This window comes from Calidris pugnax, unplaced genomic scaffold (assembly GCF_001431845.1).
Source record: "Calidris pugnax isolate Ruff unplaced genomic scaffold, ASM143184v1 scaffold225, whole genome shotgun sequence".
NCBI classification, from domain to species: domain Eukaryota; kingdom Metazoa; phylum Chordata; class Aves; order Charadriiformes; family Scolopacidae; genus Calidris; species Calidris pugnax.
The window spans coordinates 5,991,029-6,009,541 of record NW_015091072.1 but is presented as its reverse complement, the minus strand read 5'-3'; the positions used below and the strand labels follow the sequence as shown (position 1 = coordinate 6,009,541).

General features: G+C 37.8%; 1 long non-coding RNA gene across 1 annotated transcript in view; it reads right to left on the bottom strand.

The window, feature by feature from the left end:
* LOC106896861 overlaps window positions 1–18,513 on the bottom strand; it is a 143,010-nt gene that overhangs the window by 75,629 nt on the left and 48,868 nt on the right. Inside the window, exon 2 of the long non-coding RNA XR_001413678.1 lies at window positions 4,503–4,562. This is a non-coding gene — a long non-coding RNA (uncharacterized LOC106896861). The remainder of the gene's footprint in view (window positions 1–4,502; window positions 4,563–18,513) is intronic.

Below are 18,513 nucleotides of genomic sequence, written 5' to 3'. Positions count from 1 at the left end.
ACGCACACACAATACTGAACTTTGTGGTGGCAGCCAGACTGCAGTAACCCATGTCCCCTGGGCAGCAATCAGCTATGAAGGAACACGAAAAAGTTAGAGTAATGATTAACTAGCCCAGTGGGCTATTATTCATGACAAGTAGAGCAGCAGCAGTGCAGGCTGCGATGCCGGTCGCCTCTCCCTCTGGTATGCTGCTGAATGCCTGGAATTATACTCAGCACAGAAAAAACAGCAAATGTAATGTCAACATAAGAAAGAAGCTGAAATTCCATGCTTGGAGTTTGCACATAAGGAAGACGTGCAGGAGCAGAGATTTTCTGTTAGACTTGATATTGAAAGAATATGACAGATTCCAGTATTACCATTTATCAAATATGTATGCATAGGTTCTGGTAAGATTAAAAAGGCTATTGGTATCAGCTATTGTCAATTATTCCCTATACAGCAGCAAGAAAACACCTCCAAAGGCAACTGGCAAGTATCAATGTTGATAGCTGCTGCCATGGTGGACTGGAGCAGATGGTTAAAGTGCATTCATTTAGGTGAAGGACTAAACTACGAGTATCCCTATAGCCCATCAGGCAAAAATCCAAGTCATCATGGCTGTTCCTCTTCCTTTGGTGCTTTTACCCTGCTGTCACCAGCGAGCTCCAGAAATTCTTTCAAAATTCTTTCAAATCTTTCAAATTCATTTGAAGTAATGCATTAAAGGTGAACATACCGCAACACCCGCTGTATTTCTCTTGGAGCTACCTTAGTCAGCACTTCACAGAGAGGCAATACACTACTGCCTGAACTTCAGCTTGAAAAACCAAATTCCATCTGATTTTTTCAAGCTTTCAGTGATTTAACTCCATCAGCTGTGGCTGAAATTACAAGCAAAGATTCAGTTTTATTTTTATTTTCCAACGAAAGCATTTGCTGCTTATTTAGAAAGACCTTGAAAGAAACTATTTAGCAAAAAAAAAGCAAACTCTTTCTTTCAATGAACTCACTTTCCCTCTGAAATGCTTTGCTCTGTGTGTGGATTATTCATTTAATTTAATTATTTTGAAGTGCTTCTGTTTGAGTGGGTAGGAGTTAAGTATCCACAACACCAAAGTAGGGCCTAGAATTAGTTGTTGTAAACAAAATGTTCTGCAGTGGCCTAAATCTGCACAAGTAGTAAGCCTTCAGTATTTCGGAAGTCCTCTTCCACAAAGAGTCCTTCTGGGGACCCTGAAAGCTATGAGACCCAGGTCTATGAGCACGTGTTATGGGACTTATATTGTATAGGCAGGTCATATCTTTCTAATCATGAACACATAAATCCTTTTTGTTTTTTCCATTTTGTAGGAAAACAAAAATGCTGTTCTTACTTAACTGTGGAAAGCAAAATCCCACCTGGAAGACAGGTTGGTACCAACAACTGACCAGAATTTTTAATCTGTCATACAGGAAATGTATTAGAACACAATGACCAAGTGATAGAAGAGAATGCAGAGTAGAACAACATACACAGCTAGGCATGTAATCAAAACCAAATAACAATCTTTCATAATCTCCATAATCACAGCTTGCTCTCTCTCACACATATAACTCATGCACAGATACAGGAATACATAAGTTGTTACCCTTTGTTAAATGTTTTCAGCCTGTCGTTCTCATTGGCCAATCTGGCACAAACCATGACACAGCCCAGCTATCTTTCTGGTTAATAGGTACACACATTAAAACAGCAACAAGAAGAAAACAAGCCAAAAAAGCCTGAGGAAAACTTCAGATGGAAGTGTTTGGACAAAATTATGTGCACACATTCAAAGAAAGAGAGGAGGAACCAAATCTGGGGAAAATACACAGGATTATCATTTTATGGGCAGGGGGCACTGATTGAACAAGGATTCCAAAAATAAACACATCTAACATTTAAATCCCAAGCTGTGTTTTCAGTGACACCCCTTATCCCGTGACTGTATGTGCACTCAAAAACAAAACCCCAGCAGCTAAACATCCACAGCCTTGAGGAATTTAAGTTCTCAATCTCAAGAAAAGCTATTAACCAAACTTTCTGTTGTGTCTACAGGCTTCTACTAACACGTGCTGATTTATGGACACAAATGCAATAAAACTAAAACTAAAGAGAGATAAACCAGTTGAAATTAAGAGTTTGTATTATCAATTCCTTCACAGATATGAAGGTGAGATGTACGCATGTGGAAAAACAGAAGATATCTTCTCTGGTAAATCTCATTTCATAAATCTCCCCACTTTCAATTTGCATTCCTGTGCTTTGCACATACTTCCATATAAATTTATAGCTCCTCTGCACTGTTGCCCGTAGTTGCACCCAGTATTTACAGGTAAGCTTGCGACCCTGTTCCTCCAGGGAGGTAAGCAAGAAAGGAAGGAAAATAGTATGAAGAAAAGTAGGAAAAAATTTTGCACTTACTTGTCTGTAGTTGGTGTTTATATCTTAGGAATAGTTGCTTTAAAATGCAAGTTGTTGCTGAGGTTTGATTTAAAAACCTCTGTCAGTTTTGACATTCAGGTGAAAGTATTGCTGCTGGCTCCAGAACAATTTGCATATCTTATCACTAAATAAAATGTCTGAGGTGTGCACCAATCTGATGAAATTACAAACAAAAGTCCACACAAGCACACATGCCTTCCTGTTTGATTTCTGTCCTGTTCACTCCTCTACCATAAATCATATGATGGTCTCATTCTGGCTGGAGGTTTAACTTTGCATGTAAAAAGGAAAATGATAGCAGCCTATTCTGTTTCACACTTTACAGACGAGAACCTGAAAAAATTGTGGATTTGGGGAAAAAGCAGAAAATCTTATTTTGTTACTGTCTACCTCCTCTTTAATTGCCATAAAATTGATGGAAAATCCCATGCATTTATGTATTTTTAAAAATAATCTCCCGCACTGAAAATAAATAATTAAATGAAACTACACCTCTTTTACTACAAAGACTAATATACATGCTTAACTTTATGTCCTGCAATTAATCTCATCTACTTCAACAGGATTACTCATAATGCTGTAAGTGAAATACATGTGTAAATCCTTGCAGAATCATGGCCTGAATTGCCAACAACATTATATGGCACAATTAAATGCCTAGGCCTAGATGGCTCTTCAGAAAGATTAGGGAAAAAAAAACTTGGGGCATAATAAGTAACAAAATTTACTCTAGGGAGTTTCTATGGGAGAAACAGTACTGAGGGAGTCATCTTCCCTTGGGAAATCCACCTGTCACCAAACCCTTCCTATAATACACCTTTTTTTCTCTACCATTTATCACCTTCACTTACCACTCCTTTCTCACTCATCAAATACCATTCTCCCTCTCCACACATCCTGCTGTTGCTGCTATATGATGGAGGAGACAGGAGATGCATCTTACTGCTTATTCTTTTGTGCAGTGAAGTAGAATGAGAGCAGAGTCTAGCCCTTATATTAGCTAGCATAGTAATAAATAGCTCATGTGCTAATTAACAGAGCTGGGTGCACAACTAAACAATTTCACCGACTTTGCTTTTTAACCTGTTGCTAGACTGTTCACATGCTAGTGTCTCACTGAAAATTATTTGCCCAGTAAACTCTGTGGACAATCGTTAACCTATTACTGGAGTTCTTTACAAGAAGCTGCTCATCAAAATGTATAAAAATTGGACACCTAAATTGCCTAGCTCTGTCTCCTGGTGAGTAGCTTACCATCTGGTTTCTTCTGCAGATACCCACGAATGCTATGTCAGAAGCTACTCTCTGTACATTATCTAGTTTTTGACTAAAATCCACAGCTTCCACAAAGACTTCTGCTTGTAAATTAACTCAGTCAGAAATATTAACTAAAATGCCAGGAAAACAAAGTCAATCCCTTAAAAGTTCAAATGACTATTTGTCATAAACATTTCACCTCTACTAATGAACTGCAAAAATGAATGATAGAAAATGCAAAACTGTATTATGTTTAGCAGTTAACATTTTAATAAGGAGGAGATTAGCAATTTTTAATACCTCCAGTGCTTTGTTATATACAGTGGCACAATAACTGAATATTTTAATTGCTAATTATTTAGACCTCATTCAGTTCTCACTCAGGCAAAACTCCCATTGAGGGACTCTTGCCTGAGAAAAGAGCTACAGGATTTGTCTTACTGTAATTTGAAAAAACTTTACATATCATAAAAACTATCAAGTTATAGTGAGACAAAAATCATTAAATCCTTAGCAATATTAAACCCTACTGAAAGTCCCACTGACTCTTAACGCCAATGTTTTCATATTAAGTAAAATAGATAATTGCAGTTTACCAGTTGTAACTTACCTGTGTAATTTATGCCCAGATATGCTGGTGCTCTTAAAGAGGTCTAATAATGTTTTCAGTCTTCTTACCGTGTCCCTGCTTTTCTCCTGTGGGAAATCTCAGTTCGAATGTGATAAGGAAATAGCATTTCTAAACAATTACTATATCGACACCTTCAGAAACTCAAAAACTAGCATTTGGTTTTACCTTTAGACTTCGGACTCCAAAAGGGTTAAGAGCAGCTCTCAACACTTCTTCCTTATGCTGCTGTAAAGAAAAGAAATTCCTATGTTTAGGGATTTGCACACACAACACCTTGAGTTTTCATAACAATCAAATAGCTAGGCTTCAGGGGGAAAGTGGGTGGAATGTTGTATATTTAAAAACATATATATCTGAAGGAAGACAAAACAAAGTCTTACACATTCACATTTAGCACACAGGTGACAAACAAATAAGCTGAAGGTACTAGTATCCAAAATGACATGCTATACACATCCCCCAGAGAGAGAAGTTATACAACTCAACACCAAATTAATAGGGAGCGTTTCCTAAGACTCCATTTTCAAAAAATTTAAAAAATCTCATTTTTTACATTAAGTGTAGTTTCATTCCTGTTAGAGATACAAACAAATGGGTGTCACAACCGAAGTTTTGCCATTTATGTTTGCCATTCAAATGCATTTGTGGAAGAAGTTATAGCTAAGTACTCTTAACAGGTCAAGGGTTTGAAGAGTTTCTTTTATTATTTTTGTAATGAAAAATTGTGTATAAATCTTGGCATCTTTCACCTATAAATGGCTTTAATGACTAAAATATTCAGAAAACCTCTCTATAGACTGCATTAAAAAAAAAAAAAGATGTAAAAGCAGACTTAGTACCATATACCACTAATTACCAAAATGTTCAGAACTGACTGACAAACAGCTGAGGAAACAGTAAGTATTCTGAAGTCTGAACATAAGATTTGGGCTCTCTCCTTCCACCAATTCAGAATATGATTTAGGGACGTGAATGGCATAATTTCCAATTCTTGTTATAAGAGATTAATTTAGATTACAGTGCCCAAATCTACTGCAGCTACTTCTTGCTTCTTCACAGGAGCAGCAAGATCCCTTCACTCCCCTCAAGTGCTGACTTTCCACCTAAGAACCTATGTCCAAAGCTCAAGTGTGGCAGGACTGGCCTACCTAAGCGTACTGGTATTCTTTAATCCTTCACTGATGAGGGATTTTCAAAGCTAGCCACAAAGACGTTTTAGTCACTGAAATTACGGGCAAGAACAGATAATTTAACAGAAAAGAACTGTTCTTTGGAGCACCCTTATTTATTTAGAGAGGAAGGACAAAGTGTTGCTTTCTCAAATAAAGAAGATGTAAACCAGCAGGCTTTCAGGCTCAGCATTTCCAAGCCTGACATCCCAGCAGTTTCTGGCTACTGCAGGGTGCTTTGGTTGCTTTCTCAGACACTCTCACAATTTCTTTTCAGATCTGCAGCCTTCCTCTTGCTTTCTGAGTCCTTTTTACCTCTAATCATCACAAGCAAATGATGCCCCAGAGCCAGCATTTGTTGAAATTTCCCTATGGCAATTCCCCAGCCTACGTGGGTCAGTCCCGAGCGTATGCAGCAGAGTCTGTTTGAGGGCAGCTTTCCATTTTCAGGGAAGAAGGTGTATTTTCGTTGAACTAAGGCTTTGTAGCACTGCACTTCAGCTTTGGTAAGGTCTGCAGCTGCCTGACTAGACAAGCTGGACGGCAGCTCTTAGCACTTTCCAACCTCACACAACCACAGTCTGGAGCAGTCGGTCAGTTCTGTGCAGACAATGAACATAGTAAAACAGCAGGCCTAAAATACTGAGTAATGAGAATAGGATTTTGACCTTTAAATGCCGTTAGATGTATTGCATGAGGATATGTTTGATTTAAGTGATACTATTAGGTATGAAACTGTGCTGTTTGCCTAATGTCTAACTCATCTAGCAGCTGAACCACTCTGTACTTGCTGGCCCGCTATGTGCTGCAGCAGGAGATGGCTCTGCTGAGTGAGGCCAGTCAGAGACGGCGGCACTGGGGAACCTGGAGGAGATGAAAGGTGGGGAAAAAGCATGGGAAAAACTGATCACAAGGCAAAAGAGAATATTTTCTATTTTGAACCCACTGATCAGTCAGACCCCCAGCAGAGCTTAGACATTATCTGCTTGGGCTCTGCAAAGGCAAAATCATAGAATGATAGAATCATCTAGGTTGGAAGGGACCTTCCAGATCATCTAGTCCAACCATCAACCTAACTCTGACCCAAAAAAACTATCACTAAACCATGTCCCCCAGCACCATGTCAACCTGTCTTTTGAACACCTCCAAGGATGGTGCCTCAACCACTTCCTTGGGCAGCCCATTCCAATGCTTGATAACCCTTTCAGTGTAAAAATTTTTCCTAATATCCAACCTGAACCTCCCTTGGTGCAATTTGAGAACATAAAAAAATTCTCTGGTGTACTGGCATTTAAAATTTTGTACAACTACCCCTGATGTACACAGCTATCTTCGTGTCAGTTCTGAGTCCTGCCAGAAAGTGCGATACAAGAGTCTGCATAACTGTTAAAGTTTTCTTTATTTTCACAATCATGAATCGATCCTTTCTAAACATTTGAATGCTTGAGCTTAATGAGTGTCGACGTTTCTGCCACATAATTTTTAAAATTATTTTTATGTATGATCTAAATAGGTGGTTGGACTAAATGATCTTAAAGGTCCCATCCAACCTACACAATTCTATGATTCTATGATTCTATACTTGACATGGTCATTTGTCGGACCAAGATAGCCACTGGAGAGTACCATATCCAAAACTACAGGCCATTAATTTTGTTTTCAATTCCAATCTCCATGTTTACATTTATGGTTTTATTTGGATCAACAGCTTATTGGTGGTGATTCAAATTCTATCATATCAAGTAATAGTCTCTAAATTTGATGCATCCATGTGACACCAATGAAGTGAAAAAGTGTGTACGCAATTCAGGAAACCTGAATTTTGGTCCACTTGAAAGTAACCCCCATGTACTAAGCAAAGGTGAATACTTTGCAGCATAGGTTCACAATTGGTTTACTGGCTTCGAAGTCACAATCCTCCCAGAGGCTTGAGGTATATCATGGTAATTTCCTGGAAAAATGTGCTTCCAGAGATGAAGCAAATTAGGTACACTGATTAACTGCTTTTTAAAATATCTAACCAGAACAAGATCTACCACAAAAATAAGAAATATAGAAATGGATAACTTCAACAGTCCTAAATTAAAAATCCCTCTTTTGCTATGCCAGTTGCTTGTACAGTAACAACAGCATACTGTAGTACTGCTGCTCAATTGCAAACAAGAAAGAACTATACATACTTGTTCATGTCCTTATGTTAATGCCTTATAAGCTCTATGGCCTTCTGACATTTGCTGCTAATGAAAAAAAATGCTATTCAATGAGATATCATCAGATTAAGTGAAACTGAGATAAATACATTCTATTCAAGAATACGTAAAGAACATGTCAATTTTATTTACATTTTCTCTCAAGGTTATAGAGCTTTCACAGTGGAGGAGAAAATATTATAGGATGATAACTGTGAGGATCCTCTCTTTTTAAGACTCTATATTTAATGAACAAAATTCGAAGTAAGATAAATTATATTTGCATCACTCCAGTTCAATTCCTTCCAAACACAGTCATCATACATACAAACTAAACAGTGGTAGCAAGTGGATGAAAGGAATCACTGTTGATTAATACTAAGAATATAGGAGCCAAAAGGATTTCAGACAATGATTCACTGTGAGACTACCAGTAAATCTCTTGGTCTCTTTTGAGATTCAGTCAACCTGGCACAAACATTGGATAAAGCATGTCCTTAGCAAAATGGACAATGCATCACAGCAATGCTCTTTTTTTAAAAAATACTTCTGTGTGAATTTAATGCTTATGGAAAAGCCTAATCTGCCAGCCTTAGACCTTGAATTCCTCTTATTTCCAGAACAGTACTTTTAACAGATTGACTCACGCAGGCTCACTAGTACCCCTCAGCCTTGAGCTGAGGGCCCATGTGGAGTGGTCACGTTTTGTGGCTGGTCCAACCTCCTTCATTGGATTTACAACCAGAGACCAATTACTATTGACAGTAGTAACAGTTCTGGTGATATGGACTTCTATCCACTGAGAACTAGAGTTGAGATGTCTTTGAACTTGTACCACGTGACAAGCTTCTCTATCTGGGGGTGGTAGACAAGTAATAAATTAAATGACTAGCATTAAACTCTGTGATAAAGCCAGATTCTGGAGAATTTCTGAAGACAACTGCCCAAACCAGACCACTCATGTGGCCTGCAAGTATAAGATAATGAACTGGATATGAACTGGCTTTTTTTTTTTTGCAGGAAAAGAAGCTTTGTACGTGTACAGAAAAATTTTAAAGAAGCAACAGTGTTACAGTACCAGTCTTAAAGCATGAAAAACTCTTTCAGGAAACAATTTACATTCCCTGTGCACTTCTAAATTCCATCTGAAAAGGACGATCTGCCCATATTTATCTCCAGGGAAGGCTTGGATTAACTGTCTAGGCCCAGGACAAAATGACCTTTGAAGGCAACAGTCACATGGTGGAGAAAGGGGAATATTGTAACACTATCTACCAGGTTAACCTCCTCTTAACTTTATGTACCATAACTTCATTTAAATAGAAATCATCAGCTGGAACATGAGAAGCAAATGGCATTTTTAATATTTGAGGTACTAGCAACTAGCCTGTGTATTTCTTCAGAAGGAAATACCGATGCAGACAGTGAATTAAAACATGCCATGGTAACAGATGAAGACTTCAACTGTCAACAAAATCAGGCTATTAATTCTCACATAAACAGTCTTTTTAAATCTTTGATTTTTAATATACAGTCCAAAGATCACTCTCACATTTCAGCAGCTTTTGTCTTTTAATGCCAATCATTTCAACTGACTTTTCTCACTACTCTGTGCTTTCTCTCCCCTTTGGAAAAGGTGAGTGAAAATATCAAATGATATCTTACTTTGCCAAGACCAAAGGAACAGTTCAAACGTTCAAAAAAATTAGGCAATGACTTTGTTTGAGGCAGGGAGGGAACATGATTAGCAGTGGGGTGGATCACTGCCTGGCAGGGGAGGGGAGAAAACCAAACCCAAAACCAAACCCAAATCTCTTCTCATTCTCTGTTGCAATCCATGCTCAGGTCTAGGCTATGTAAACAGCAACCGAAAATTACTGGACGGAAACCAGAGAATTATTTTCCTGCTCATTACATGCTTTTCTCAACTGACAGACAATGAGATTGAAGGGGAACCTGGGAAACTATTGGCCTGTTCATTACCACCAAAAGCAAAGATGCCCGGACTCATCCACTGACCAAACTATCACCTGCCATAGGACTCCATTTCACAATGGGCAGATCTATATGCGTCTGGGAGAGCAGCTCACTCTGCTGTTGGCCTCTCTGTATCTCCTTAAATAACAAAGAATATTTCAGACTTCACAGCCATCAGCTTACAATCTTTCACCAGGCTGTAACTCACTCACATGACAGGAAAACAGATATAAGATGTGTCTGTTACCTGATTTTTTCCTTCAAATTTCTATTCTATTTCTGAAACAGAACAAGGCTGAAACTTCCCTTTGACTGAGATGAACCAAATGTCACCCCATAAAAATGACAGACTCCTCTGTCCCCGGTCACTGACATCACGAAATAGGAATCAAAAGGTGCTGCTTTAGTCTGAAAAATCATTATCACCTTTAAAACTTAATGCCCTCGAAGCACTAGTGGCTAGTCTAGGGAAACACAGAAGGGAAGGGAGAGATGGCAATTCTCCATTCTCCCCAGAGACTAAGCGTCCCTAAAGATTTTGCTTCCTGTGCAACGCTTAACTCCTTGATGCCTTTTCTCTCATGATCTCTTTCTTGGCAGAAACTTCTTTAAATTTAAAAATCAGAACACGAGCCAAGTAAATAAAAATAAATAAATAAAGCAAGCTCAATGTCTATAAAAAGTACGCAGACTAACCTGCTTAATTATTAACAGGTAAACACAACAAATTCTGAATTATTTACTTAATCTTTTTCAGCTACAAACCTCAGACTTTTAGAGCATGAAATACATGCTTTATTTTGGGACACAAAACAGATATTTTATAAGGCTGTGGACTATTTCTTTTTTTTTTTGGAGGTGGGGTTGTTTTGAAGAATACACATTTCTTATTAACCCCAAAATACCTTCCTCTCACTGAACCCTGCCTTGTGGAATTTTAAATACAGAAATAAAAGTTTTAGTATAAAGATCCTGTATTCACACGTTTGCTAGTGAATGAGTTGGCTGTTTCTGACTTGAAACTGAGCAAAAATGAGATTTCTGTGAGGCATATGCACCCTCTCCTGTTTCTGTACATCTGCTAGGAAGACACTAGATTCAGAGAGAACTTGGTGAAGAATCCAGACAGAAATTCTACAATGAAAATAGTCCCAGGTACAACTCCATCTTATTTATTGAATAAAGCTAACCTACTGAAGTAAACTTGGCCTGTGCCACAAATAATAAAAAAAGAAGGTCAAGGCCACCAGTCCCCAATGATCCAATAAGATGCTGTCCTAGCCCTGACTTCCAGTGGAGTCCATCTTTATGTTCTCCCTCCTGACACACTGTTCTGCCCAATCCAGTGCTGATCTGACCCAGCCTTTCCTGGTAACATGCTGAAAACGAGGGATATTTCAAGTTCCTTGCAGGATAAAACAGTGGCATTCAATACTTGCTGAAGTGAGGACATACTCTTTGAAGTCTCCAGCATTCAGTAGTGTAAAACAATGCCATGTCGTCCTCAATAACCTCAGTCCATCATACAGTCATTACCATCCAGAAAAAAGTTACATCATTATCATCATCACAGAAGAAATGTGGTTGTGAATCTCAGACATTTTTTCTTAACTAGCTTTTCTTTGGAAATGATTCTATAATATTGCTTTTGAAGCCCTGGATTAATAAAGACATATGCATATATGCTGAAGCTGCACATGAAACACGCCACTAAAAATCTATTCTAAAGTTTTGCATGCAAGCAGAAGCCTTCACAGGAGCATAACGGTAATATTTAACAAGGTATTCACATACTACTATTCCCTCATCATTGCTACAAATGCATACAAGTGTGACATCTGATAACGTATCTATTAATCTACTCTTAATTGCTATAATGATCCGATGTAATTTGGGAGTTTTTTTCCTGGTTTTAGATCTGAACAATTTTGTCAATATTTATATACTACACTTTTTTTTGCCTACTGAAGCCTTCCAAAGGTGCAATTCAGGAGATGAGACAGTTAATCACAGAGCTGGCTTAGCCTCTAATTTAGGTGGCCTACTTATGTTAGCAACATTTTATTAGCACGTTATGCTGTATATTTAATATTTAGTACACTATGTGAAAATGGTTTACTGTGTACTGCTCACATAAATGACTTACAAATTCTGTTTGACACAGAGAGAACAGTGTATAAGTAATACATGTATTTCTAAGTATACCTAACGCTACAGAAAATAAGGATAAACAGAAGCCATGTAAAGGAAACACTAAAATGATGTCCATCCATGATGACGGAGTTAAAGGCTAGCTTATAAATACTCCAGTAGACCAAAGATACAGAATTAGGGATATATGCATAATGCCCATCCTCCCTTTTACTTCTGATTTCAGATATTCCTCTGGAAACCTCAGCAGATATCCACCTGAAGGAAAAGGCGACTTTCTTAATTGCTGAAGTCTTAACAGCGGAGACAACTGCAACAAAGCATACAGCAAATCCCTCCAAAACCTTTTGTATTTTACCAGACTGAAAAGACAAAGCAGAATCTTTCTTTGAGTTTAGGAGTGCTTTCACAAGGCAGGTAAATTAGCTATGTCCTCATGAATGATGCAGCCTTTCCAGTGTGTACTTACACAATGCTAGCTGGAAGCCCCAGGGAAGGATGCCCAGTGCATATGTGCAGCAGGTGGTACCAAAGAAGAATCACTCAGCCAAATCACATTCAAGTTTTCCTGGAAAAGCTGCAGAGCAGCTCTGAGCTGGGATCCCAGTTCCCTAGCTGTAGCTACAGCCATTTTGGTTGTACTGTGTTCAGAAACTACCACTGGAAAGAAGATTTTGACTTTAGCCCTTAGTTATAAGGAGAAGTACACTGTTTTTCATGCTCCTCCTACTTTCAAAGTGAATCAAAGCTACACCAGCAGGCATTTGTAAAGGCCAGATAAGGGGAAAATCCTTCAGCCTCACCTGAAATAGGCCTACATGAAAAGACCCATTAGTAGTCCTGGTGCAATTCTTACTACATTGGAAGGGGCAGAAGAGGGGATTTAGCCTATTTACTTCAGAGAGATCCTTCTTAATATGCAAATTATTTCAGCCACTTTGGATACAGGTGGCTCTTTTTTACCCTTGAAGTAAGTAGGTTAGTAACTTTTCCTGGAGGGTGTAAAAGGCTTACACCTTAACCCTAACTCTAGCTCTTGATCTCTAACGAGTGAATCATTCTTATCTGAATTCATATCTGAAATACTTTTTTCTGAGATCATCTGACAGGTGAATGTATCAGTGTGAAGGAAGGACGAGTTGTCTTCAGTTGCTTCTGAAGCTTGCGAAACCCCAGTTAAGAAGGAAAAGTCCATCAAAAGGCAAGAAATCTTGTTTGTAATCAATATGTTTTAGCTTTTTGTATTTCTTCTGCTGTGTCATTGTCAATATATCTATAAATCCTTTTATAATGAGGTAGCTAAGACAGATGCTAAGACTTTAGTAAATGCCAAACTTCTTTTCTGCAAAAATATATGATCACAGCAAAAGCATTTTTTTTTCTGCTGGTGAAGTATTTTCAGTATTATTACAAAGGACCCTTGCTGTTTATTACAATCCCTGACAAAATATCAGTTCCAAAGCTTTTCTCAGTATCTTTAGTTGATGTTTGTCAAGTGACATTCAAAAACATTTTCATTTTGAAAAACAAAAACAAAACAAAATTGAGCCTATTTCACATTCTTTTTATTCTTGTACTTTACTGAATTTTTTAAAATTATTCCAATACATGTACACCATTTACATGGCATACCTTCAAGTGCCTCACAATAGAGAAATCCAGTTCACATTTCCTCTAGGAAAAAACCCACAAAACAAAACAATCTACAAAACCTCTTAGAAAATGTATCTTTCCCCAGTTATGTTCAGCAGGGAACATTAAAAATTCAATATTTGCCACTTTACAGTGACTTCTGGACACAAAACAGTTCCTTCATGCTGCAATAGGTTCCAATAAGGGGAAGCAGAAGAAAAGTACATACTTGAAACAGTACTAAATATGACACCCACAATACAGCTCTGATCCTGACATCACTTTTTCCTTTATTTTTTTCCTATCATTTCTATCATTCATTGCAGATACAGTATTTATTTTTTATTATTATTAATATGTGAAAATCAGCACATAGAAACCAAGTAACAAGAATGGGTCCAATTAAAAATTAATATTCTTACAAAAATAACTATTATATTAATCAATATGAAGACTGAGATATTCAGATCAGTAGGACATTTTTAGTTCTAACATTCATTCTGGTTTAACGACATGAGAACAGTTGATTTAGTAAAAACCTTAGCTGAGATGCATCGATATATACTATTTGAATTAAAACCATGTTGCGAGCTTTATTGCAAGATAGCAGGTATCTTCATTACAAGAATGCCTTATATTTTACAGAACGAATATCAAGTTTGTACAGATTAAGACGTGAAGGAAACAATCCAAAAGGGACTCTACATTTTTAGCTGAAAATTCATGGGCAAAACCAGAGTGATAGTTGTGGATCAAACTAACCTTTGCTGTAATCTTACCAAAATCAATGAGATTCAAGGATGAATTTAACTCACTGCTTATTATATTGTATAGTTTTAAAACTAAAACCACTCTAGTACAAATACTTTACATTGTAAAATGGGTTTCTTGATCCACTCAATATTATTCTAACATGACCTACATATATAACATCTATCTATATTTTCCTCAAACTTGCACAAAATCAGCTCCACTTTTCCTCCATTTAATACATGTCAATGGATTACCCAGGTTTTTGCCCTCATGTTAAATAAGACGAAACAAAGTTTCTGAAATATATAATACAGAACTATGTTTTCAGGTAATAATTTATTTATATTGCAGTAGAGTTTAGAGATCACAGTGAGATTGATGTATTAGACAGTGCAGTGACACAGAATGGGAGACAGTCATCACTAGAAAAAACTTTTCAGACATGCCAGCAGAAAAGTGAAAGAGCAGGAACAGCTTTTTCAGATGAGCTGGGACACACAGATTGAAATTGCTCAGGAAATCTACAATAGAGTACAGTGCTGAACTTTTATCTCAGGTTACACTCCACTGCTTTAACAACAAAACCTTCCTTCCTCTCTACTAATTAATATAAAGCCCACTCCAAAAATCCCAGTATTACATCTGCCCCATTAACTCAGCAATTCCAAACATCATGCTACTTTGCATTTGCGTAACTCTAGCATCAAGAATCTCAAAGCACTGTAAAGTAAAACCAAATGGAACTGGATTATCCTCACTCTGCAAGTAGTAAAATAGCAGCATAGAGGCATTAAAGGTAAAGTCATGTCACCTAACTTTGGCCATCTAAAAGACACCGTTGCCTAGGCTGCTCCTTTTACCACTGGAAGAAGGTGAGCATCTTGAGAAGGTGGTTCCTCCTCTCCTTTAGATACGTGGCTAAGTCAATTACCGGAGAAGGCTCTCCGTTTCTTCTGCATATTTCTTCCATCTACCCTAGATGCCTAGACTAAATGCCTCATGTTTAGATGAGTGAGCTATATATCCCTATCCTAACACAAAGCACATCTGTCTTCAGTGTTCCCTTGGTATCTTTTCTAAGAGGCAAAACGGTGATTGGCCAAGGTCTGTATGTGCTGACTAGTCAGCACACACACATGGAAAGTTAAGTGCACACTGCTAGACCTATTAGTGTACTGGCATATGAGACAAATGGAACTCACTGCTTCCTAGCGTCCACGTAGTCTAAAAGTTGACCACCATTTCCTGAGCTACTAGGCAAGCCAAACAAATGGCCCTAAATTGCTAGGTCTAGCTGAGTTTTGTGCTGCTCTTAGCCCAGAGTAGAAGCCCAGGAGGAATACTCAAGGTGCTGTCACAATATAAATGATGCTTATAAATAAAACTCACATCAAAATGAGATTTTTTTCCAAGAAAGGTGATAAAAGTCCGCTATCAGGCTTTGATCACACATCCTACTATTCAGAAAAGGAAATACCTCTGAATTCCAGTGAAAGTTAATCTGTCTGTGGCTGAAATAACTTTTAAAAAAACAGAAACTTTCATATTGTTTTCTCTGTCAACCCAGAGATCATATATGGGGGTCCAGAAACACTTGGGTTTTCTATGCAGATTTGCACACATCAGAAAACAATGGCACTATACTACATGACAGGGTCTTGAAGCTCTGATGTAACTATGAAGTGGTATTTCAAATAGACCTTCTAAAATGGAAACTGGTTAACAGAAAATTAAAGTGATACCTCTTCCAACATTAAAACAAACAACAGTAATGAAAGGTACATTGTCTTGTCCCTCCCACAAAAGAATGACTTAAACTAACAGCTTCCATTCTGTGCATAGAAAGTTAAGAAATGTGTTTCAGCGTTTTTGCCAAATAAAACCTGATAGAGAAATCACAGGATACGAGTGGAGTTGCACGAAAAAATAGCAGCACTTTCACTCGGTCACTTTCCAAGTCCTAGAAGGAATGAGAAAGCAACAGTACCTCAAGAATCAGATTTTGCAAATTCAAGCTTCTCCTCTTTCTTCAGTTACTGGCAAAAAAATCACCCATTAGGTACATGTAAAAGCACTGAAGTCTTGCTTTGAAACAAAGCACTGCTGTGTAGCGAATGAGCCTGAATCGTTCATGCTTATCACAAGCCCAGCAGTTAGCACAGAGCCAACAGCCAGAAACAGCACCACCACACTCGTGCGTCTCAGTTTTAGTGACTTGCCGTGTTTAAAATGAAAGTAATATGATAACAGTTCCCCCACCAGTATTTGTATCACTATTATAAATGGTTATCTGTTATCAGCAGAGAAGAATCGATACTTAATGCCGTAGCTAAAGACCAGTTCTCAGTGTTTCGTGGCTGAGGGAAGAGAAGGGAGAGGGACGCTAAGGAGCAGGACTCCAGCCACAGATCCTGCCACCAAGACGCACAGCAGCAGCAAGCAGGCAACCAGCTCATTTATCAAAGAGCAGAAGGAACTTCCAGGGCTGAAGTAGTGTAATGGCCTTTCCTAGGAATAAATTTGCATTACATCTCTTACCTCCTTCTTCCATATATGCACAACTTATTTATATGATCTGTCCATTCCAAAAAGAGGAACAAAACAAAACAACAACAAAACCTATCCCAAAACCACAGTGGCCGCCACTCTCCAGGTAAGAGGATGAGAAAACAAATGGAAAAGATCTCAGTTAACTCAGTGATGAGTATATCCATATGCTAAAAATGCTAACGCTAGTAATTCCTAGTGCAGATACTAACCTGTCAATAACAGTTTTGGACAATTTTTTGAGAGCATGAAAGTAATCTTAATACTTTGCCAAAGTAGTATCTTCATGTCCATCTACGTTAACTTTCCAAACCAGAGCAACCGACACTATGCATAGAAATTAGACTGATGTGTTAATGTTTATTTTTATAGGCAGGAAAAAGAATATCTTAACTCTGAACTTTCCACTTTTGTTAATGATTAAAAAGTTATTTAAATATTAACTTTATTAAATTAATAATTTATATGACACTCCTAAAATTTACTTACAACACATACTAGCCAAATCTGTTAGTTGTTTTGGGGGCAGGTAGATGGAGTGGGTGAAGTATTCAGACAAAATAAAACAATTTCCAATAGAAGGATATAGACCATGTTCTATTTATCTGAGAATAACATCTATCATTTAGTGTGGAGCAAATATGTTCAGAGGCTAAATGGTCTTTTTCAAGTGACAGAGGGATTTTTTTTCTTCTTTTTGTTTAGTACAACATGCCACAAATAGACCTAAATAGCTCTATTTAAAAGGGAATCTTTATTAGGTAATTTTTAAAATGGGAATTACGATATGTACTAGCAAAAATTGCTTGGCTGTTTACTTACTGATTCTTTGCAGAGGCCAATTATTTTGCCAAAGGACAAGAAGAAATCTGTTACCAAAAAGCGGAACCTATATGCTAAATCCCATTTATAGCAGAGAGTTATTTTCTGTCTAGGTCTGGTCACCCAAAAATAAAGGGGCAATAAATTGAAGACTGTATCATACTTCAATATTAATAACTGGTGCCCCAAACACTGTCCATCACAGATCTCACTGGCACAATGTCTACTTTATAAGTGAGAAAAAGCTATCTGAAAAATGAGTCGGGGTGAGATAGAGAACAGAAGAAAAGAAAAGGCTTCTGAGCTTCCAGTCTTGTGCTTAGACGATTACGTTAGTGTTCCTGACACAGAGACATTACAGCTTCTAATTTTTTAAAGAAAAAAAAAATCCTGCATTTTTAACATCTCTCTTGCACGTCCACCTGTGCATCCATATTTATGTAATCCACCATCATGACTAAAATAATCTCTTGCATAGGTATCACGGCCATTCAAATCTGAAAGTGAGTGTAAAATTTCAGTCCTTTCGATACTGAGTTTATCTGAGTAAGCCCCTTAAAACACTGGGTATTTCTGTTCAGCAGAGTCCCTCCAATGCACACACTTACATAACCCTCCCTGCGGTACCACAGGCAGCACCTTCCAGTAACACAGAGCCCCACCAATTAAAAGAAGTCAAGAGTTAACAGCAGGATGCTATCGAGAAAAAAGCTTAACTTATGAACATGTTCAGATTGCCATTGCCCAAAAATCTGAGTAATGTTCCAGATATGTTATGTTAATCTGTTAAACAAGATTGTCTGTAATATGAATATTTTTTTTAAGGAGTACTGAGGGTGGTGTTGGGGGTTGGATGAAGGCAGGTGGCCAAAGTTATTACTGAATTGAAGAGGATTATTTTAATTATTATTGGACTGTTAACCCTCTGCATGGTCC